The 22,936-nt window shown below is 52.1% G+C and overlaps 1 protein-coding gene across 4 annotated transcripts in view; it reads right to left on the reverse strand.

Moving 5' to 3' along the window:
* Adcy7 (adenylate cyclase 7) overlaps positions 1 to 22,936 on the reverse strand; it is a 58,280-nt gene that overhangs the window by 27,801 nt on the left and 7,543 nt on the right. The window contains exon 1 of one of the 4 annotated variants that reach the window (XM_057753278.1): positions 13,396 to 13,505. The exons of 2 other annotated variants lie outside the window; for them this stretch is intronic. The gene's annotated coding sequence lies outside the window, so the exon portion shown is untranslated. Of the gene's footprint in view, positions 1 to 7,619; positions 7,647 to 13,395; positions 13,506 to 22,936 lie in introns of those variants that run through there. One more of the 4 variants, XM_057753281.1, reaches the window with a different exon arrangement.

Raw genomic sequence — 22,936 nt, forward strand, 5'->3', positions numbered from 1 at the left:
TCCCAGGCAACGGCGGCTGGGGATGGAAGTGGACGATAGATTGCACTGGGCACAGGGATTCAGCCCACCCAGGGCTCTGATTAGGCCCCTGGAATAGCTAGCAGAGCAGAGGAATCCGAGACTCCCGCAGCTGGAAGCAAGGCTCCTGCAGCTGGGCTCAGGAGATGCTTCAATGGGCAAGAGCGTGCACCGTGCAAGCGTGCACCTGCAAGCGAGCCCGAGGACCTGAGTTTAAATGTAAAAAACTGGGTGTGGTCTTTCACACTCCTGAAAACCCAACCCTGAGGGCCCCCGTGCAGAGACAGGTGGATCTCTGGGGCTTTGTGATCAGCAACCCTGTCAAAACAAAAAAGAAAAAAGTGCTCCAGGCCCAGTGAGAGGCCTTGCCCTTAAGTCTCCACACCTGCCTGTAGGCCCGCTGTTCCCATTTCCTGGGTGTGGGAAATGAGCTACAGAGAGGCTCCACCATTGCCACGGTCACACAGCTAATGAGACAGAAAGCTGTGATTTGAACACAAGTCACACACAGCCCACTCCTCACGCTGTTTCTCACCCTCGTTAAAAACTCCTAATTACCTCAAAATGCTGACCCTTTCCTATCCCTATCCAATAAAGCAGGACAACATGGCATAACAAAAAAAGTAGTGGCTAAATGGAGGTCATCAGACACTTCCCTCTGCTCTACAGGGACAAGGCCAAGCAGCAGGATCCGGGAGGGGTGCTTCGTCAGGAGCCCACTGAGCCACACACACATTCCTGTATCTCAGGCAGGGCTGAGATCTCGCCAGTCCTGACCCGTGGTGTCCGTGTTCCTGAATAAGAAGACGGTGACAGAAGGCAGGGGGCTGGCACATCACAGACTGGGCCTTCAGGCTGTCTGGGAGCCACCCGCCCCAGGGTAGCCAGCCGCCCCATGTTGTAAACTACCCATACTTGTACCCACTTCCTTCCCTAGACAGAATCAGCAGGAGCCCCAGTCCAGCTTCCTCAGCAAGCATGGAGCTGCAGAAGGCTTGGGGCCCTGGTGTCCTCAGAAAAGGGAAGTGGGGGCCTTGAGGCATGAGGCCCTCTGTAGGCCTGTGAGGAAGAGAGGCCCCACCCCAGCCTGGCAATCTACTCCTGTCATGCCCACAACAGACCCAGGCCTCAGCAGTGGCCACTGGAGAGCGGCACCATTGCCTTCAGGCCCTTCGTTTGCTGAGAAGGTCTCAGACTAACCCATCTCTTCCAGAAGACCCTAAACTTCATGCACACACTACTAGAAGTGCTGGGGCACCCAGGAAACCCCAGGACCTAGTGATCCCACCCTATGACCTCTCTCTCCTTGTGCCTCCCTCCCTCCCCAGCTTGGTCTTGGCCCTACAGCCAATGGCTTCCATACTTCCTTCCAATTCAGTACGTGCTGGTCAGACCCCAGTCCCAGCCTCCCCATGGGGCCCAGACAGGATGCTTCTCTGTCTGTCCTACAGCTGGTCCCAGCTAGTCTTTGTGAAGTAAGCCTACAACAACACAGAGTGGGGACCAGAGCTTCTGAATGACCAGGGAAAACAGAGAACACAAGGGGCTTCCCTTAGGAGAGCAGAGGAGCCTGCGGCCTGCTGCACTATATGGCTCCCAGGTGTTGGGGTTCAGCCAGCTCTGTGCTGATTGGTGGAGGGACAGCGTCACTCATACTCTGCAAGGGCCCTAGCTTCCTCTGGGTATAAGGGGTCTACAAAATGACAAGCCTGCTGGGCCAAGGTCGCAAAGACCAAAGGACAGAGCTAAGGGAAGACCAAGGAAGTCCTTCAGGACCAAAACCAAACAATGAGGCCCAGCCTGGAGGGGTAAGTGTGGCAGGGCCAGGCTAATCAACCCCCATCTCCTGACAGTCTGCCAAGCCCCAGGTAGAGTAATCATTAGAGACTCCCAGTGAAGTTAGCTTCAGCCTTCTGTTATCTCCGTGATGGCTTCACCTGGGCCAGGGACCACAGCCGTGGTTCAGACTGTCACGCCAGTCACCATCTTGCTGCGTGTGACCCTGGGCAAGGCCCTGGCCTGAGTTGGGCCTCAGTTTTCCCTCTTTCAAAAAAAGCAGTATGCCAGACCTCCGAAGTCTCAGCTCTGACCTGGGCTCTTCTGGGCCTTGGATGGAAACCACCTCACTCAGTGAAGAATCTGAAGGCTGAGGCCAAACCAAGGGCAGGATGGCACCACACCTGGGCTGAGGGAGAGAGGGGTCCTGGGCACTGCGATCCTTCCTTCTCCCACCACTAAGCAGGAGGCTGCCTCCTCAGCCTCTCTCACAGCTTTGTAGCTTTTTCTGTGTGTATGGGGTAGGGTTTGGGGTGCCTGTGGAGGCCAGAAGAGAGCAGCAGATCTCTCTGCAGCTGGAGTTACAGGTGGTTATGAACGACCAGTTTCAGGGACTGGGAACTGAACCTCAGTACTTGGAAGAGCAGCAAAGGGGCCCTTATCCACTGAGCCATCTCTCCCCTGTTTGCGACAAAGCCTTACTATGTTGCTCAAACTGATTCAGACTCCAGATCCTCAGGCTCCGAAGTGCTCAGGGCTGAGATCATAGGAGTGGACCTGAACCGCTTTGCTGTTAAAACACAAAACAACAGACGTGTCCGGCGATCTGATGAGGGCTGGTGGGCCTGCCCTGGAAGAGTTGGCCACTCATTCCTTCACTTGTCCCTCGGCATGCATTCCAAATACAATAATAACACCTGTACGCCAGGCATCTGGCCATGGCCCGCAGAAGCTGCCAGGACGAGCTCCAAAAGACAGAGGACTCAGGGCTTCCATATCATGTCTGGGGGCTCTGCCTACCGTGGGAGACAGGCATGTGCTAACTAACATGTAGCCACGCACGCAAGGCACACCAGCTTTGCCCCCACCTCTTCCTTCCTTTTTTTTTTAAATTTATTTATTTATGCCTGTGAGTGCTCTAATTGCCTGCATGACAGATGAGGGCATTGGATCCCATGACAGATGGCTGTGAGCCACCATGTGGGTGCTGGGAATTGAACTCAGGACCTCTGGAAGAGCAGCCAGTGCTCTTAACCACCAAGAGCCCTCCCTTTTTTTTTAACACTTACTGCACTTTTTCTCACACTCTGACGGTGGTCACACATGTTTGTAGGTCAGAGGACAGCTTGCGGGAGCATTTCTCTCCTTTCGCCGTGTGGGTCCTGGGATTAAACCTACATCATCAGTCTAGGTGACTACTGCCTTTAAACCAGTCTTGGTGACAAGTGCCTTTACCAGCTGAGCCATCTCACTGGCCCCGTCCCCACCTTGTCCTCCAAATTTCACTAACTATGATTCATTCTTTGAAAAGCTGCCCTCTAGCTCTTTCCACCCTTTCGAATGGAAACACTTTCACGCCCACGCCGAGCACAGTTCGGATCCCCTTTCCCTTGATAAGGAAGAACAGAAAGAGGAAATCTAACCAGCCTCAGGACCTCGGTGATGCCAGGCCCAGCCCACACAGCAGTTCAGGAGCCGCCTGCTAGCTTCACCGCACAGGGCCTCACCCAGAATGTCGCTGTGATGGCTGGAAGCTAGGGGCAAACTGTTTCCCTAATAATCTAGAGGAGAGCAAAACTGAGCATGTGAGTCTTTTTTTTTTTTTTTTTTTTTTTTTTTGGTTTTTCGAGACAGGGTTTCTCTGTAGCTTTGGTGCCTGTCCCGGAACTAGCTCTTGTAGACCAGGCTGGCCTCGAACTCACAGAGATCTGCCTGCCTCTGCCTCCCGAGTGCTGGGATTAAAGGCGTGCGCCACCACTGCCCAGCAAGCATGTGAGTCTTTAATGAGGCCTGGTCAGAGTCTCAACCAACAAAGGACAGGGTTTAACAAGAGCAGGAAACTGTACAAGCACTCACTCCCATGTCAACACTCGCAAAGCTAAAGCTTTTCTGTTTTTTTTTGTTTTTTTTTTTTTGTTTTGCTTTCAAGACAGGGTTTCTCTGTGTAGCCCTGGTTGTCCTAGAACTCGCTCTATAGACCAGGCTAGCCTTGAACTCAGAGATCCACTTGCCTCTGCTCCCTCCCAAGTGCTTCCTAACCCAATTCAAACTCAAGAGCCATAAAGAGAAGACTGAAAAACTCAAGCATTTAAATAAATAAAATTTACTACTTGATTAAAAGGAAAACTTACCAAAAGAATAATCAACAGAAGAACTATATACACAAGGGAAATACATTACAACTCGCATCACTGGGAGCTAATCTCCCTCATATGTGAAGAACACTTGCGAAGTAAAAAGACTATGAACGAGAGAAGATCACAAACAGAAAGGCCAGAGAAAAGTCAACTCAAATAGCTTCTAAACGTTTGAGGAGAAAAAGATGATATCACCTGAGTATACTGAGTATAGAAAAATGAAAATTAAAACTACCATGAAAAACTATTTTACCTGTCTGATTGGCAAAGATGAGGACACATCATAAAGTCTGTGAAATGGGCACTCACAACCGCTCCTGGCAGGCATGCGTGTCAGCTACGAACACACATAGACACCTACTGCAATAATGGACTGTGTACATACCCCTGCATGTGTGCAGGGCCACACAGAAGATTCCATGTCCCACTGCTGGTGACACCAAATGACTGAAAGTGTGTCTCACCCTGGGCTGGTACAATACATCCTTGTGGCAGAACACGCCCAAGTGAAAACACATAGCTCCCTGTGAAAACTCCACAGAGTCAATGTCACGCCTGGTAGATACACACTAAAGTGGAACATGCTCCCCCTGCCCAAAAACTCCACTCTGGTCCTAATGGCTCAGTTCTCATTCTCACTGTCTAGCTCTGTGTCATTATAAAATGTTAATAGGGGAGGCTGGAGAGATGGCTCAGAGGTTAAGAGCACTGACTGTTCTTCTGGGGGTCCTGCGTTCAATTCCCAGCAACCCACATGGTGGCTCACAACCATCTGTAATGAGATCTGGCGCTCTCTTCTGGCCAGCAGAAGTCATACATGGAGGCTGAACACTGTACATAATAAATAAATCTAAAAAAAATAAAAAATAAAATAAAATGTTAATAGGTAGGTGGCCCCTGGCTCATCAGACGCAGCTGCACAACTGAGCTATGCCTCAGTTTCCTCTTTCAGAAATGGAGAAAAGCAGTCTGACCACAAGGCTTAGAGAGGGCTCCGAAGGGTCAGGCAGGCACGGTGCCGAGTCAGCATCTGGAGTGAGGACATCCACGGCTCTGTTACCACAGCAGCAAAAAGCATCAGGAGCGTGTAAAGCAGGGAGTTAGGGAGAACTCCTCCCTCCCCAGTCCTGTCTGAAGCCCACAGCACTGGCTCCTGGGGAGGACAGAACAAAAGTCATCTCCTCAAGCTGCCTTTGGGGGTCCCAGACAGCAGCAGAGCTGGACCCTGAGGAAGTAACCATACCATGACTGTAGAAGGGAGCTGGCAGGGGACACCCAGAAAGTGCTGGACCCTGCCCTAAGCCTCCCAGGCTTGCTGACAGGCTGGAAGTGCTCTGCAGCCTCTGGACATGGCCATGAAAGAAGTGGTCTGCTTTCCTCAGAGTCTTTAGCGCTCCAGGAGCCACTGCTAGCTTTGGCACACACCTCTGGGATCCCAGCCTACAATCCAAAGCTCAGCGTCTGGGATGGCTGAAATTCAAACTCAGGCCTGCCTCATTCCAAGGTCCAAGCTCATTCTCTCTCTCTCTCTTTTTTTTTTTTTCTTTTTTTTTCAAGACAGGGTTTCTCTGTACCTTTGGAGCCTGTCCTGAAACTAGCTCTTGTAGACCAGTCTGGCCTCGAACTCACAGAGATCCGCCTGCCTCTGCCTCCCGAGTGCTAGAATTAAAGGCATGTGCTACCACCGCCCAGCTCTCTCTCTCTCTTTCTCTCTCTCTTTAAAATTCAGTCTATTTTTTTAAATAACTTGTTTTTGACTTTGATGTATACAGGTGTTTTGCCTTTATGTGGTATGTGCACCATATGTATACCTGGTCTGAGGAGACCAAAAAAGGTCACCCGATCTCCTGGAGCTGGAGTTACAGATGGTTGTGAGCCACGACGTGGGTGCTGGGAATTGAATCTGGGTCCTCTGGAAGAGCAGCCAGTGTGTGCCCTTAACTTCTGAGCAACATACCAGCCCTAAATTCAATTTATTAACTTTAGTTTATGCACATGTGTTTTGCCTGAGTGTCTATATGTGCACCACACGAATGCGGTGCCTTCAGGTCAGGGGTCAGATCGCCTAGAACTGGAGTATTGGATGGCTGTGAGCCATGATGTGGGTGCTGGAAATCAAATGCAGGACCTCTGGAAGAGCAACGGGTGCCCTTAACTGCTGAGCCATCTTTCCAGCCCCCAGGCTCATTCTTAACTTTCCCCCTGCATTCCTTGATGTACACTGTGCCAAGCAAGATGGACACAGAAAGCAATGTACACATCCACAGGGGTCCATCACAGGCATCCTCTCCCCTTTAAAGCCCCTATATATTTGAGCAAGTCAGTGATCGACAGGCAAGCAGCTAGCTGAAGGGCCTCTCTCTTCACTGATCTAAGGGACTCCCATTAGGGGTCTCCCAGACCCTGGCAGCTCCCCATTTCTGGCAGCCAGGAGGTCCTCAAGGTTAGCACCCCACTTCTACCTGAGCCTGGGTAGACAGGGTGAGGAGACCTTCCAGGGACCAAGCTGACTTTGCCCTCCTGGGTGGAGGAAAGGGAGAGAAATCAGGGCCATGGGCCTGGGCTCTATGACTCCCATGGGCTCAGCAACTGTCCCCAGGCAGTTTCCAGGTAAGGGACACTTTCTTCCCTGGAGAAAGAAAGAAAGAAAGAAAGAAAGAAAGAAAGAAAGAAAGAAAGAAAGAAAGAAAGAAAGAAAGAAAGAAAGAAAGAAAGAAAGAAAGAAAGAAAGAAAGAAGACAGCTCCCAGTGCCCACGTGTATCAGTTGCCAGACTAAGCAGGGAACAAAACTCAAAAATCAGTTCAGTTCCACCTTACCCTACCCAGCTCCAGGACCCAGGCAATTCTTAACCTCTCCAGTCCTGGTCACCACAGGGTTCCTGAACTTCTGTCCTGCTTTTCCAGCAGAGGGCTCATAGGTAGGGGTGAGCAGCCAGCCCCACCAGGACCCAGCAGGCAACTTAGGGAGCCCAGTGAGACCTCTGTCCGAATAGAAACCTGTCTCAGAAGACCGACAGCCCACACAGCAAGCACCAGTTGTGGAAAGGCCTCCCTAGGCCCAGGTCCTGAAAGCCTCACTTCCCAGGCTTCCTGAGACCCTATCAAGGCCAAAGAATCTGTCTATAATGGGGGAGAGGCAGGCCTGAGAGCCGGAAGTGCTAGCCTTCAGGGAAAGCAGCCTCGGTATCCCCTAAACCACAGCCTGGCTTCCGGGGCCACACCTACTCACGGGCTCAGAGGCCCTCCCCATAGCTACCTGAAGCCTGGGCACCCTCCTCCGGTCCCCGGATCCTTCCCCAAACTCCAACCACCCAGAGCTCGGCTGTAGGCTGCACGCTAAAGACTCACACATGGAGGCTCTCTCTCAGCAGGCTCTGCTCCCCAAACCCTGGCCTCTCCTGAGGGACAATCCTCCTAAGGCCCTGGCCAAAACACAAAGAAAACCAAGCCCATTCCCCCTTGCTTACCCCAGCCCAAAACTCAGCAACTTCTTGGGCCTTCCTGACGGTTGTAGGGTTTGATTGATTTTGCTTCCCCAAATAAGCCCCACCCACCCTTTCATCGCTGGGTCTGGACGACCCAAAGACACTGCCCATTGCCCACCTCCTACCACATCCACCTGGCCAACTCCTGCCCTGCTGAGTCTGCTCCTCTAGGAAGACCACCTGGTCCCTCCCACCTGGCTTCAATACCCATTGGTGGCTTCCCCAGGGCTGCCCCGCCCATAAGTGTTTCCTCAAAGCTGCGCCACCGGGTTATACACTGCCCAGCACCCTACCCCACACTGCGTTAGAGTGAGCACCCAGGGGCCAGGGTAGAAATGCTGTCTACAAATGCTGAAAGAAAGAAGGGGTCCACCCTGCCATCCGCAGATACTCTCAGGACTCCTGCCCAGAGACCTCCACCGGGCCCAGGACGAGGTGCTGAAACCACAAGAAACCAAAGAGCACAGAGTTCCTGTGAGACACACTGGGGAGAGGGAAGCCATGTGATGAACTTTCTAAGCAAGGAGAGGAAATGGGAGGGTGGACAAGGTGCCGCTTATGCCCACAATGGAAAAACAGCAGAGCCTCGAGAGTGCAAGTTCTGAGTTCAAAGTCAGGGTGTGGATCCCACTCTGCCCGGAAGGTGCTGTGTGGCCTCAGACATGTTTACTAACCCCTCTGGGCTCCAGTCTCCTGATACAAAGAATGAACTGGTAATAGTACCTCTAGTGGCTTCATATAAAAGACAGTACTCAGTCAGCACCATGATCTCCCAGGGTCATGCCAGCCTACTCTATACATAAAGTTGGAAGCCTAAGAAACCTTGATGTAGAAGGACCAGGAACATCTTCCAAGGGTATCCATCTCACTGCCCGACAGCCCTCCCCCAAGCTGCTCTTCTCCCTTATTCCCCTGACATACTGGTCCTGCCCCCTTCCCCAGCCTTGGCATCAGCATGCATCTCCCCAAGGGCTGAGTGATGGCTCCAGGGAGTCTGGGAGTTTCAAAAGAGGCCGCCTCCCATCCGTCAGGGCCCATTAGAGCAACACCTCCAGCCCACCTCATAGGACACCTCCTTCCCAGTCAGGAAGACAGGCATGGGAAGCAGGGCCAGGCTGCCTGCCCCAGCCCCTTGTAATTGGTAGCAGGGCCAGCCAGCCTGCTGCAGAAATGGGAAATGGGTGGACTGAGGCCCAGGAGACAAGGACAGACACACCTACCAGATGGGCCCCAGGTCCCTATTCTTCTGAGCAAGAGACCAGGAGAAAGGCCCACAGATAGAGCTGTGCTCTCCCACAGTACTTGCCAGGGAAATTCACGCTGGCCTGGCTGCTGCAGAGCCCGGTGGCCCTCAGGTGTCCCACTGTGCTCCAGAACCCTGTGCGTCCCCATACTCAGCCAGTGAGAAGCACTGATGTAAGTCATCTGATCCTGGGACATGAGACTAAGCCACTTCTGACGTGGGCAGCTGGGCCGGGACCCTAGGAGACAGGGGCTTCAAATAGGGCCTTGTGGACCAGGTGACAATCCAGGCTCAGGGTCTAGAAGCACCATTGGCACCTGTTCCCTCCTTCAGGAGATGTCATGTTCCCCAGATCCCAACCTGCCATTATCCAAAAGTGGTATGAGTGCCTTCTAGGAGTCAGGCCTCTGTCCCAGGGCCATGGCCCCTCTGTTAGCAACAGTTGGGTGCTGATGCCCAGGGAGGAAGCAAAAAAGGTGGCCCTGGGGGTCCTGAAAGCACTGCTGAGAAATGGGGTACAATGGCAGAGATTTCAAAGAGGCCTCAACTGCCTCTTTGAAGGGAATTCCTTCTAGTGGCAGCCATGGGTGGGGATGAGGGAAGGGGATAGGCACAGAGGCATAAGGAAGGTGTTTAGTGACCACAGGAGCCTGCAACAGAAAAGGGTTGACCAGAGTCAAAAGCTGGAGGCAGTTGCCACATGGATGGACAAACACACTGGATTCCTTCTTGGTGGACCCCAGTACTCCTTAAAGAGATCTTCGCAAAGGAACACTAGCCAAGTGAGTACAGACATGCAGTATGGAGGCCGTGCTGGTGGGTAGCGGGACTGCACAGCAAACAGCAGGAGAGTCAAGCCAGTGCTGGGAGCAAGTCAGTGGGCTGGTTAAGATGGACAAAGGGACAGAGATGGTGCTGAACTGAGAGAACCGGCCTGCATGCATGCATACATACATATATACATGTGTGTATGTATGTATATGTGTATATGTATATGCACATATGTATGCAACTGACTTTTATTTTATGTGCATTGGTGTTTTCCTCCATATATGTCTATGTGAGGGTGTTAGATCCTGGAGTTACAAACAGTTGTGACCTGCAATGTGGGTGCTGGGAATTGAATCAAGGTCCTCTGGAAAAGCAGTCAGGGCTCTTAACCGCTGAGGTATCACTCCAGCCCCAAAAGAATGAGCTTGGTGGGAAGCCTGGGAGGCCGACAGAACTCACAACCTGCCTCTGCAGAGGAGACCCCGGCCTTACACTCCTAGAGATCTCAACATCGTGGACTTCCTGCTGGATCCAGGCTAGCCACCCCTGATCCTGTGCTGACCACAGGTTTGACTCAGTTCTACCGAATCAGCACCTAGACCACACTACTCACAACCTGCAAGGACAACAGGTGGCAGCAGGAAGGCCCTGCTCTAAGTGTCCCTAGAGAAGGCCAGCTAGGGAAAGAGAGCTCAGGGCCAGGCTGCCTCTCATTCCACCCACCACCTAATCCGTCTAGCAAAGGAATCGAGGAACAACAGACCTTCAGCCAGGGTGGGTCTGAACCAAGACTGGCGAAACCCAGCCATGATGCAACGCTGAAACACCGCACAGCAGCAGGTCAGGCCGGATGCCCGTGGCTAGCTGGAGGTGCGGTGCCACCCTGCATCAGAGGACAGGAGGATAATAGAAGAGACCACGAAGTGTCTCTTCCCCAAGCGGCAGAGGAAGCAGATGCTTGGCCAGCCGCCGTCGCAGCATGCATCTGACTCTCATATTTACCTGCCTGGCATCATCAACCCCATCTCACCAATGAGAAAACAGAGGGACAGAGAGAAAAAGTGACTAACACAAGGGACGCCGGCTACCCTAGAGTTGCCCGCTGACTCTGTCCACCTTCACTGCCTACCACCCAAGGTGGGAGGAAAGCCGTGACATGCTAATGACCAGCATTTCTGGAGCACTGGGGACCAACAGCAAGCCATTTCACGGCAGAAACAGGCTCCACTCCATGTGGGTCCCCTACAGTAGGGGGAATGGGTGGCCTGATGTCCCCTTCCTCTGGCCACCGATCAGATGGGGCTGACTTGCAAGTCAAACTCAGACCCCGCTCTGTTTCTGTCTAGTTCAGTGAGAGCTTCCCCTTGAGGCCTGAAAAGCTTGAGCAGGGGTTGCCGTGACCAGGGCCTGCTCAGTGACTCCTCTGCCTGCTCCAAGAAAACCAAGATCATTCCCCAGCTGGGCTAAGCACCAGCTAAGATAACCAGCAAGGGCAGGTGGCTTATCTCTTAGTAGGAAGGACCCCACAGTTTGTCTTCCAGGGCAGAAGGAATGAGAGGCCACACCAAGGGACAGCCCACCTTGCCACTCAGGCGGAAGGAACCAAGCAATGGTGGGGTGGCAAGGATCTGCCATCCTGGTACAGCTCTCTCTCTACATAGCCAAGAGGGATCAGGCCAGCGAAGGACTCAGGTGGTCAGGCTTACGGGGAAGTTCCATGTCACCCAGCCGTCTCACGGTGGGTCCAAAGACAGCAGTCACACCACACAGGGACCTCTGAGGAAACTGACTCTCCTGCTGGCAGGGAGGCCACCACCATTAGTATCCCCAACTAGTCCACAGCAGAGCCCCTGCTCTCGGCTTGGACCCGAGTTGGCGTCCTGACACCCATTCTCACCCCCCAGCATGGTGGCCCACTACCCTTGCAGCGCACAGGCTAGAACTGGAGGGGGAGGACTTGACCCAGGACAGCACCCCCCCCCAGCCTCTGACCATACCCCGTCAAAGAAATAGTAACAAGCTGGGTAGTGGTGGCGCACACCTTTAATCCCAGCACTCGGGAGGCAGAGGCAGATGGATCTCTTGAGATCGAGGCCAGCCTGGTCTACAAGAGCTAGTTCCAGGACAGGCTCCAAAACTACAGAGAAACCTTATTTCAGAAAAAAAAGAAAAAGAAAGAAAGAAAGAAAGAAAGAAAGAAAGAAAGAAAGAAAGAAAGAAAGAAAAAGAGATAGTAACAAATTGTAAGAATGTTCACAAGTCCTTTAGACCAGGTCAAGCTGAACCTCTGTCCTCCTTCCTAGGAGGTGCCTTTGCCTGCATCCACCCCTCACTGTGCCCACCTCCACTCCCTAGAGCTCCTGGACCAAGTCCTAGCATGGAGGCCTTTACAGAGCCACTTCCAACCCTGGAAATCGGTCACTAGGACACAAGCATTTCTTCTAGCTCCCACCGTGGGCGACTTTCCTGCAGCCCCTCCCCACACAGACACCTGGAACAGGGAGCCCCAGAATGCAAGGTACTCTAGAGCAACGAAGAGACCTCAAGCCTGAACTTCCTGCAGTGCGCCTTGCTTCAGACTTCCTCTGAAGCCCAACCCTCGTCGCTGCGGTCTCTCCGCTCTCCAAGACAATAACACATTCCATGCCAGACTCAGTATCTTTCTACATGTTTTTTTTTTTGGTTTGTTTTTTCTTGTTTCTGTTTTTTGTTCTGTTTTTAACAAAACTCACTCGAACATTAAATACTTAAATTTTAATGTATCCACTCACCCACAGGCTGAGACCTCCTGAGCTACAACAAAGGAAGGATCCATGCCCTGGGGCCCCTGCGTCTAGACTGACCCTCACATTTAGAGCTGAGAGCTGGTGACAACTCATGGTGACACAGAGCCTTCTAGGCAGGGCCAGCCCATACTGTGGCCTCCAGTCCAAGCATCTGAATCTTTCTTGGACCCACATCCAGACACGATGCCACCCTCTCCCAGAGGCTGGGCAGGGAGATTGACTCCTGTGTCTGCCCCTGAACGGGGAAGAGGCACCTGTTCCATCCTGTGCCGGGTGCTTGGGACCCCCTCCAAGTGCCCCATCTTGATCCTGAGGCCTTGAAAGAGAGGGAAGGAGGGGAAGGGGTCGTTTTCATTTCCTGAGGCATCTTGGCTTTCTGTCTCTTTAGTGTGTATTGCTTTTAGAGTATTTGTTTAAAACTGTTCCCTCTTATTTTTGGTGCTGTGGGTGGAACCCAGTGCCTTGGGCACGCTAAGCAAGTACTCTGCCCCCGAGCGACATCCCAAGCCCCACATTCAGAATTACTTTTGGTTGCTTTGTTTAGTAAGTTTCCTTGATAATGTTTATTTTCCGTGAGAAAAAATGAAATGTACGTGTAAATGTAAAATCACAATCTCAAAAGAAGGACGGGCATTTAAGAGCATGCAGTTCCCAGAACTTCAGGTAACAGGGCCAAGTGAGCAGCATCACTGCCCAAGATTCTGGCAGCAGCACCGTTTCGCCAGACCGGGAGAAGCCAGGGCCAAACCGTCTGGGTTTCCCAGTGAGGAGCCGCCCTCCCAACTGCCTGCCTAGGAAACGGAGGGGCCCCCTTCTCCCCACCAGCCAGCCCAGCCCACCAGCAGTCAGGCCTAGGCTCACCTCCTTCCCACAGGCCTGGGACCCAAGGCCTGTCCTACTGTCCCCTCAGGCCTGGGCAAAAAAACAGATGCCGTCCCATGCCCGAATCACACTTTACCTGGCTCTCCTGGGGCACTGAAGCCGCCCAGCCAAGCTCGGTGCCTGCAGGAAGGTGGCTGGGCCCTCGGTACCCTTGCTCTGAAGGCGTCCAGTCTCACACATGGGAAGGCTCCCTCCACCGGCTACCTAATGAGAGTGAGTCACATCTGGGGCCCACCACTTCCTGCTCGGCAGTGGTAACGGCAGAGGGCTAGCTAAGGCTGGGCCCTCAGCTCCGCTCGGCTCCTGCTGTGGTGGGGGTGTGAGGAAGGCCCCCTCTCCCAGCCTGCGAGCCTGCCACAGGAGTGGGGGAGCTGCCAGGCCAGGCTCCCAGCTCCAATGACTTCATGGAAATTTGAAGCTTGAAGCTGGAACAATTTTTTTAAAAAAAAAAATTATGAAACAAGAAGTGAAAATCTCCATTAGAAGCCCCAAGACGACGGCTCCAACCAGAGAGCAGATGCATCCTCACTGAGCAATTAAAGCTGACAGCCGTGGCATGAGCCTCCAGCTCAGCCACTCCCAGACAGGCCCCTTCCCTCCCTGGATTCGTTCCATGGCAGTGATGTGGTGGCCTGGGGTACCCATCTGAGTGGTCATGATCTTTCTGCACTCCTTATCTGTCCCCCGTCGGGGCTAGGGCAGAAGTAAGGTTCAGGCTTAGCCTTAGAATTCTAGTTCCAAACCAGCAGAGACCCTGCCTGAAGACCCTCGACAGCCATGATTATCATGAGCCCAGGACTCTGGCTTCCCTTCCATCGTGCCAGGCCTCACGTTCCCCTGCGGTCACAGGAGCTCAGTAGAAACACAGCACACTGCAAAGGGCGGGGAGGCAAAGAGCAGGAGCCTCCTGACACAGAGAGAGCACCCACCTAGTCCACGGACAGTGCCTGCCTGAGACCTAGAGTACTGGGGTTCTTTCTTACCTTTTTCTATGGCTGACCCCCCAACTCTATGTGAGATTCTCAGAGCAAGGCATGTCTCCCCCTCCCAGAGTGTGGGACATCCCTGGTGTAGCCCCCAGTCTCTATCCTTTCCCCCTGAAGGCTGTCTTTCCACAGGTTACGTTCCTGCTGAGAGCTACATCCTTTTGTGCCCAGCATCCAGACCACACTAGTCAAGTACCAGGACATGGACGGGATTTCAGAACCCCCTTTGCTGGGGGTGGGGGTACAAGGTGGCCTATAGGTCTGCTCTCTGAGTCACATGGGACTCTGGATTGTCACAGAAGCTACAGGAGGGCAAAGGGAACCTCACAGAGAAGCCAGACATTGATACACCCTTCACTGAACAACTGTCTCCCAGGCATGGGTGTGCTGAAGTGAAGAAGCCAGCGTCACTAAGGAAGAGAAAAGGCAAAGACCTCTGCAACACACACAACTGGAAATGAGTCCTGAAGACTATATAAGGATCACCCACAGAGCCAGCAAGATGGCTCAGCAGGGCAAGGAGCCTGCCACCAAGCCTGGCAACCTTAGTTCAACCATGGAAACTCACATGGTAGGAAGAGAGAACCAGTTCCCACAGGTTGTCTTCTGACTACCGCATGTGTATGGTGGCATATGCATGTGAACACACACACTAAATAAAAATGCAATAAAACATTTAAAAAATAGGTTACCCACAAATCAGTAACAAAAAGACAAATGGCCAAGAGTAGTGGCGCATGCTTTTAATCCCAGCACTTCAGAGGCAGGAGCAGGTCGAGCTTCATGAGTTCAAACCAGCCTAGTCTACAGAGTGAGTTCTAGGCCAGTCAGAACTACACAGTGAGACCCTGTCACAAAATAATAATAATAACAATAAAGACATTAGTCCAATGAAAAGACAGGCACCAGCCAAGCATGATGGGACACACTTTTACTCCTAGCTACTCAGGGAACTGAGGCAGGAGGATTGCTTCAGCTCAGGAGTTTCAAGTCAGCCTGAGCAACCCCGTAAGACCCTGTCACAAGCAAACAATAATAACAAATAAAATAGACAAAAGATTAAGCAGGTGTTTCAACAAAGATGCTACTTAAACAACCAATAAGTGCCTAAAAGAATACTTAGTAGCATGAAGTAGGAGAAAATTAAAGTCCTACAGATTCTGCTGTCCCACAAGGTCAGTTAAACTTAAAGGAAAATATCGAGTGTTGACAAGAATGTGGGACCAGGCGAGTTCTCGATCCTACTGACAGGAAACACTGGAGAGCTGCAGGGTGTGCAGGGTGTGCACAGACCTCCCCCCTCCACGAGACTCCAAACTCAGGTGTTTGCACAAGAAACGTGCGGCTTTAACCGTGAATGGCAAACTGGAAACAGCCTGCCTGCCACAGCAGTGACGCAAGCCTTCGCAGACCTGTACAACACAAGCTACTCCACAGTAAGAAGGCGGGCCGCTGATAGAGGTAACTACACCATGAACCAAGAGGGACTGAGTGAGAACCTTGGGGCTCCCTGGGCAATGCCTCTAGGGTGCCTGTTGATTAGAGGACCCAAGGGACCTTCTGGGAGCTACCTCTCCCTCCGTTGTTAGCCACCCTGGCATGCAAAAGTAACTCTTCCCCCGCCCCCTTCAAACCAGAGTCCTTGACTGAATTACACATCCTTTTTCTTGTAGTCACTGATTAATCCCTGGGCGCCCATTTATTCAGGAGGCTTGGTGCTGGGCACTGTAAGACTCACAGGTTTGGCTTACAGAGGACAAGATTTGAGTGAGGCCCAACAAAAAGCGGATGCCGCCAGCATGAGACATGGCCCAGGCTGGCGCTTGTGAGAGCAAGGAGTTATTGGGGTTGGATCCACCCATCCGGCAGGGAAGGCCCATGGACCTGGGAGTTCTCAGGCTAATGGAGGAGGAGCCCTCTGCCCCCATGCTAACTCTGAAAGGTTTCCCCAGAAGCACTGGGGAAAGCACACAAAAACCTGGTCGTTGGAGAGGATCCTAGCTGTGGGAGGGAGGAGAGTCACAGGGCTGGACCACCCAAAGATGGAGGAGATGAGTGATAACAAACCCAGAAATGCCTCACACTCTCCCCTGGCCTCCTGCCTATCTCTCCTTGGAGAGCATGACAACGCCAGCACGCTTGACTCCCTCACCCCACACCTCACCCTCCCCTGAGGTCCTCTCAGCACTGAAGGCAGTGGCTCCTGTGGTCACATCTGACACTTGGCTGTGTTCTGGGCAACATGCTGACCTCACAGGCACAGTTCACCAAGTCCCCCATAGTCCAGCCCCACTGCCCTCCTCAGAGGAGGATGTCGGTTTAGAGGGTTCAGCACTTGCCAGTATACAGTTTGGAGAAGCAAGACTGGAACTCAGGGTTCCCTCAGCCTGACTCCACGGCTGTACCTCAACTGCTTCTTGGGAGTAAGGCAGGAACTTCTTAGGACAGATAGGTCCTGAGGACCTCCAAGTCCTGACCCACCGGGCTCCCTAGCCTTTTGTGAGGATGCTCCATCTTCCCCCAGTTCCCTATCTTCCTACAGCTCCCCCAGAATCTGATATCCTTGGGTCTGAAAGCAGAAGACAGGCAGACCGGTACCTGCAGGTCCCACCACCAGGCCTTTCTTTTGGGGCTCCCCCGAGCCTCCTCTCCAGAGTCAGAGACACAAAACTGATTTAGATGCTCAGCCAGGAGGAGAGGGCATGGTGAAGGCTATCACTCTAGAAGCCAGGCACACATACCCAAAAGGTTCCACTATGAGACCTGGGGGTCCCAAACTCAGGAAAATAACCTCACCCATGCCAGGAAGTGTTTGGTCTCTACAGAAAGGGGTCCCAAGGTGAAGCTGGAGCCACATGCTGGGTAGGCAGGGACAAACAAGGCACAATTGTCAGTCAGCCAACCAACCAATAAGACTGAATGCTGAGCAAACAGTGACCCAGTTTGACAAGCCAGATGTGGAGCCCCGCCCCCATGGAGAAACCCCACAGCACCCCACTGCCTTCCAAACCCTGGGAAGTTTCCGCAGGGGCAGAAAAGAAGTGAGGAGAGAAACGGCCCTCACTCTGCCCATGAGCCTCACAACCACGGTCTTCCTCCCCTGCCTCGGGGGCTCAGGACCCTCACTGGGCTGACCACAGTCTGAGCAATTGGCTGGACACTCACCAGTCCAGTTCCCTGACCTGGGGCGACGAAGCTCTACTGACGGAGGAGCTTCCGTGTGTGACCTCACCCAAGCCACAGCATTCCAGCGAGCTGCTGTAAGTCAAGGCAATCCTGCATTACTGGCTGAGCATCTGTAAGGGCTTAGGTTCACAGTCAGTTAAAGAGACAGGCAGGGATGCTGGCTGGGGTTATCCTGGCAGTGCCAATCCCGAGAGCCTGGCTCTACTTCCTGCCTACTCTCCTCAGACTTTACATGGCTGACTTGTGCCTCAGGGTCAAGTCCTCTTTCTCGGCCAATCAGACCCCAACACTCGGCGCAATTCCTTTTTTTTCCACCCTGTCTCCCTCATGTTACCACCCAACTGCCTCATTCTTCCAGGCCCTGCTCAGGCCCTTTCATTTCCTGTTCATGTCAAAATACTGTGTATCCAGTCAAGTCAGGTCTAGCAAGCCTCCCTCTGGGCCTCAGACCCATGCCACGGGTCCCGCCACAGAGAACAGGCAGTGTTAACCTGTGCAGCTCCCCGGTCTGTGCTGAGGGTAAGCAGCCCCAGGTGTACTTGTGACCAACGAGAGCCAAGGAAGGGGCAAGCATGGGACTTTTAGGTGGACCATAGTGACCTGTATGAGAGCAGGGCTCTATTTCATAAGGCTGTTGGCACATGAGCCTCCAGGGACCCTGCTTCCTAGGATTCATATACCTGACATAGCCCCAACTCCTTGTGTGACCAATGGAAAACAAACCAAAACAAACGAACAAAAACCATGGGGCTGGAGAGATGGCTCAGCCATTAAGAGTACCAACTGCTCTTCCAGAGGACGGGGTTCAATTCCCAGCACCCACATGGCAGCTCACAACTGTAACTTCAAGATCTGACACCTTCACACAGACATACATGCAGACAAAATACCAATGCACATAAAATAAAAATAAGTAAATTATAACAAAAAAAGAAAGGAAGGAAGAGAAAGATAGAAAGAAAAAGAATTACTGAGATCATGTGACTTCTGAAGTCATGAAAGACGCCAAGGTTTCTCTCCTGGATTAGCCCCTCTAGGGGAAGCCGATTTTGGAGAAGATCCCCAATCCTCTCTCAGGCTTGCAGCTCCACAGGCAGTCTGGCTACAACCTCAGTTGACCACAAGTCAGAGCCTCCAGGACATAATCTGACCATGGACACCGAGGAAAAGCTGGAGTGATCAATCATTTCATGGCAACAGACAAGGGAGCAAGCACTGTGCCTGAGAAGAGTCTCAAAATAAAAGAACTGGAGAGTTAGGACAGCCTTCCGGCCGCCGGAGCCCCTGGGTCCAGCCACGCATGGCTTGTACCATAGCTTCCCCAGCTTTGATTCCAAGTCTTCTTTCCTTCCTTTCCCTTGGGCTGGAGCAGAGTGTCCAACACACCTCCCCAAACCTGTCCTAGCCACCCTGTCGTGTGGCAGCCCTGTCTATTTAGGAGGGTCCAAAGCATCTCTCAACTCTTGCCTCAGAGCCCGTGAGAAGGTTTTCCTGCAGCAACAGGGATTTCGGGACCTCGTGGTGTTCCTGCCAGATTGATTTATAGCACGTTCTTCCCTAGACAACACGTCACAGATGCATGGAACCCACTCTGCCACCAGCAGCAAAGCACTGTGGGGGTTCACCTCCATGAGAGGCAGAGCAGGCTGCCCTCAGTACTCCCTCCACCCCCCCGCCCCCGCCAGCCCTTCCACGCTCTGGCCAGTCAGAGGTGCCTTGTCAGCCCTGTGGTCCTGTCACTTAGCCTCCCTGCAGATGGCCTGCGGTCTGGGGAGCATTCTAATGCTTAGATTCCACTCCTCCCAGCCTGGGCTCAGGGACCCACAGGGATCTCTTCCTGTCCTGGCTGGGCACATAGACAATGTCCTGGTCACACCTTCACTTCATAGGACAGCAGGATTTCCAGAAGAAAGGGACTTCCTAGGGTCATACAAGCCACGACAAACTAAGGAAGATCTAGGGTCTCGTGGCGTCACTGGCGGTCCTGAGGGTGAACTGCTGGCCGGTATCAAAGCTATTTCGAATGCCCATCTCACCAAGCAACACACCTCCCCAAATCCAGCCCCCACCACCCCTGCCAGTGCAGAAATGCCAACCTCCTGCTTGGCCTAGTCTCACGAGAGGTAAGAACAGAGACCCGCACCTGTGAGTGCTACAGCCTGCAGGAGCAGGCTCTGTGGTCACCAGATGTTAGTCAGGCCTGCGAGCTGGGTTTTTGCAGAAGAGAGAGGGCAGCCCAGGTCACAGTATGTTGAGTAACAGCAGAGAATCCTAAAAGAACAGATGTGAAAGCGATGGCCCTGCCAGCCAAATGCCTGATTTCCTTTGAAAGACTTGGCAGCAGGGGCTGCACCAAGTGCCTGTCCTTTCCTGTATCCAGCCTGGAATGACCTTGGGAGGGCAGGGAGGAAGACCACATCCCTTCCAGCAGAGCCTGGGAAACAGCTCAAGCAAAGAGCATAGCGTGGTGTGCACCAAGCCCTGGCTTCACACCCAGCATCACAGAGGAAAACAAAAATCAGGAAGAAGATACTGCAGGCTTTAAAAGTTACCATCGCATGACAGCAGGTAGCCTTTTTGGTCTGTCTTTTAAGAAAGGGTCTCTAGCCCACGCTGAACACTCTACGATGCCAGTTCTACGGTGCCAGTATGTCCTGCGGGCCTCCCCGCCACACCCTGTTTATGCTGGGTTGTAGATAGAACCCAGGGCCTCCTGGATACCAGGCAAGCATTCTACCAGCTGAGCTGCAGGCCTGCCCCTAGCACATTCTGAGGACTTCTGATTTACTTGTCCAGTTTCAGCTGATGAGAGAAAGCTGGGGCTTGGTAGCAGAGCACCTGCCTCCGTGCTGTGGAGGAAGAACAGAAGTAAGGAGACAGGGAAGAGGAAAGGGAGGAAATAGCAGGAGGAAAAGCTGCCATGGGTAAACCATGAAGAAAAGAGGAAAAATAAAGAGATGCACTGAACAGGGGGTGGGGGGATTGTTCCCCAGACCCTGCCACACTCAGCAGCTGGAACCTGGTTAAAAGTGAAGGTTTGTCCTCACCGGAAGCCTGAAAGTGAGTGCCTGTCAGCGCTCCACTAGGAGATCCCAACAGATACCTTCCCTTCTCCACACTGTATGGAGCAGTCCAGCTGAATTAGATAAGCCTGTGGGTACAACCAACCGACGAAATTCAGGGGGCCAGGGACACAGTGGGGGACCAGTAGCATAGAAAAAGCTGCACGTGAGATGGGCAAGAGATGGGTTCCACCCACACATACACAACAAATGAGAGCAGGACCCTCACGAGACTCGTTTGGATCAGGAGTTTTGTTTTGCTTTTGTTTTTTGGACAAGGTCTCACTATGTAGCTCTGGCGGTACTGAAATTCGCTGTGTAGATCAGGCTGGCCTCAAACTCATAGAGATCCACCTGCCTCTGCATCCTGAGTGCTGGGATTAAAGGCATGCGCTGCCATCACTAGCTAGATCTCTGTGTGTATGTGTGTATATGTATATATATATATATATATATATATATATATATACACATATATATAGTTTTTTGAGACAGGGTTTTTCTGTAGCTTTGGAGCCTGTCCTGGAACTAGCTCTGTAGACCAGGCTGGCCTCAAACTCACAGAGATCCACCAGCCTCTGCCTCCCAAGGGCAGGGATTAAAGGCATGCACCACCACTACCCAGCATGGATCTGTATTTTGTAAATACTGAAAAATAGCTATTTTGTTATTCGAGACAAGCTGATCCTCCAGACCCTGCCTTGGCCTCCTGAGTGCTGGGCACGCACACCACGAACAGCTCCATATTTGTCCTCTCTCCTGGCAGAGCACTTGAAAATCCCCACAAGTTGGACATATGCGTCACGAACAATAGTCACCATGCTGGGCCACTGCGCTCTTGAATAAAGTGCTCCATTTAATCACGAGCTCGTTCCTTTTGACCTGCCTCTTGCCCCTGCCCCTGCCCCTGCCCCTGATTACCTTATATCTCACTATCTCACACAGACGTGCAAGCAAGCAGGATTTGTGGTTTTTTTTTCTGCCTCTCATCGGTATTGTCGTAACAGAATGGCCTCCTTTTAGAGGCTCCATCATACTTCACTGTGCAACTTGCCACATTTTCTCTACCATGCCTCTGCTGTTGGGACCCGAGGATGCCTGTCTGCTTTGCTGTGGAGGAGGAGTTGCTACCGCCACGGGAGTGCTGACAGCGTCTCTAGCAAACCCATCTCTGAGTTTGAGCTACAAACCTAGCGCTGGGTCCTGTGTTAGCCCTGTTCCTAGTTACTTGAGAAGCCTCCCCTCTCCCCGGTTTCAGTAAGGGCTGTGGTGACTCCATTCCCACCAGCGCTGTGCGGGGGTTCCTCATCTCCACATGCCGCCAACAGTCATCTCTCATCGACTTCCTAATAGCCGTTCTGACAGGTGTTACGTAGCCTCTCCTTGTGGTTTTGCATGTGTTTCCCTGATGACTCACAAGCATGTTATTGGATGTCCGCTGCTCACTTGTAGGCCTCGTGTCCACGCATGCCGTTTGCCCATTTTAAATAAGGGCTCTTTAGATCCCTGCTGTGACTTTCCTAGCTCACATGCTTGGGATATTAACCCCTTATCAGATGCTCACCTTGCAAATATGTCCCCTACTTCACACACCCTCTCTTTCCTGGAATGCCTCCTTCCCCGTGAAGAAATTTCAGTCTGATGTAATCCATAACCTGAGATTTTAGAACAAAAGTATCACAGGGATCTCTCTCTCTCTCTCTCTCTCTCTCTCTCTCTCTCTCTCTCTCTCTCTCTCTCAGGAGTTTTATAGTCTCAGATTGTATGCCTTTGGTCCTCTTGGACTGGTGTGTGTGTATGTGAGTGTGTGAGTGTGTGTGAGTGTGTGTGTAAAATGTGTGACAGGAGCCTAATCTCTTGTAGGTGGATACCTACTTTTACTACCCTTTTCCCTTTGTGTATTTTTGGCATCTGGTTGGAAATCAGTCATAAATGCACAAGACAGGGCTCTCCCTATCCTGTTCCATTTTTATGCCAATGCCATACTATTTTAATTTCATAAGCTTTGTAGTATAGTTTGAAACCAAGATGTGTAGAATCTTCAGTCTGAGTCTTTTTGCTTGAGATGGCTTGGACTATTTGGGGTCACTTGTGGTTTTACATGAATTTTACAGGTTTTTTTTTTCTATTTCTGTGAAAATTGTCACTGGAATTTTTATAGAGTTTACACTCAAATCTGTAGATCACCCGGGGAATTTGAATATTTCAACAATATTAATCCTTGCAAGCCATGAATATGGGCTACATTGCCGTTTATTTTTGTTCAGTTTCTTTCACCAGTACTTGATAAATATCAGTGTGCAGAGAAAGTCTGCAATCTTTCATCTCCTTTGGTTAAATGCATTGCTAAAGCCTCTTCTGGGCATTAGAGCCCAGAAGAGAT

This window comes from Chionomys nivalis, chromosome 21, assembly GCF_950005125.1.
Source record: "Chionomys nivalis chromosome 21, mChiNiv1.1, whole genome shotgun sequence".
NCBI lineage: Eukaryota > Metazoa > Chordata > Mammalia > Rodentia > Cricetidae > Chionomys > Chionomys nivalis.